Raw genomic sequence first — 1,110 nt, 5'->3', positions numbered from 1 at the left:
AGACTGGTTACCTGTCCAGGTGAACCTGCCTTCACCCTGAGTCAGCTGGGATAGACTCCAGCCCCCCATGACCCTGGTGAGGATTAAGGTGTAGAGATGATGGATGGATTTGCAACCTGTTCCATGATGGTGCTGACATACATGTGACACTTTAAACGGTACAAATAAAGTGAGAACAATTCAGTAGATGTGACATGTTTAGGTAGTTTTCATTAAGATTCTCCTGCATCAGTGAACGAGTTTCCGTTCAGAAACCTGTAAACCAGAGACCTCCAACTCCAGTCCTTGTGAGCTACTGTCCTGCAGGTTTTGGACATTTCCGTCCTGCAACACACCTGACTCAAATTAATGGCTCTCCAACAGCTTGTTGTCAAGTTCTACACAAGTCTGTTAATGATCCATTCATTTGAGAGTAGCTCATGAGGACCAGAGTTGGAGATCTCTGCTGTAAACTCATAATGAAGTACTTAAGGAGATGCACTTTGCGGTAAATCATAGGTTTGAAGGTACAAATGTTAGTTTTACATGACAAAGAACTTTATTGATCCCTTTGGTCGGGTACCTCAGGGAAATCATATCTAATCTTCCTTGAGGTACCCGACCAAAGGGATTAATAAAGTTCCATCTAGTCAAAGGATTTGGGTTTTTCAGATAAGTTGTTAGAAGAAGTTCAGTTCATCTCAGTTTCCTGCATCTACAGATGAATCATGGCTCCTACAATAAATCTAGTCTACGGTTATAAATACTACTGGATAGTCTGTAGTGCTGGAGGGGGATCTTCTGCAATCTTTCAGTAGCAAAGTTGGTCCTATTATTATAACAAAAGTACGAAATAACTCGTTTATCACTAATAAAACCAGCATGCAAACCTTTTTAAAGGCTTCCACCATGCTCAAAGCTGCACCCTAGACGAGGATTCTTGAAGTAAACTACAAAACAAAGATCCTAATTAAACTAAAAAAGAGCATCATATTAGGAAACACAAACAGAAATATACACACTTTATTTAGTGTACCGACGCCACAACAACAGATCCGTCGTAAAACCTCCACGAAGCCGTTCTCAGTTTTTTGTCGATGCCGCCGAAAAGCTGATGATTCCGCTTTCCGG

The 1,110-nt window shown here is 41.2% G+C and overlaps 1 protein-coding gene across 1 annotated transcript in view; it reads right to left on the bottom strand.

The window, feature by feature from the left end:
- rtbdn (retbindin) overlaps positions 1 to 1,110 on the bottom strand; it is a 22,918-nt gene that overhangs the window by 4,986 nt on the left and 16,822 nt on the right. The window lies entirely within an intron of this gene.

The sequence above is a fragment of the Stegastes partitus genome, unplaced genomic scaffold (genome assembly GCF_000690725.1).
Source record: "Stegastes partitus isolate 25-593 unplaced genomic scaffold, Stegastes_partitus-1.0.2 Scaffold798, whole genome shotgun sequence".
Taxonomy (NCBI): domain Eukaryota; kingdom Metazoa; phylum Chordata; class Actinopteri; family Pomacentridae; genus Stegastes; species Stegastes partitus.
This window is presented reverse-complemented; position numbering and strand designations above follow the sequence as displayed.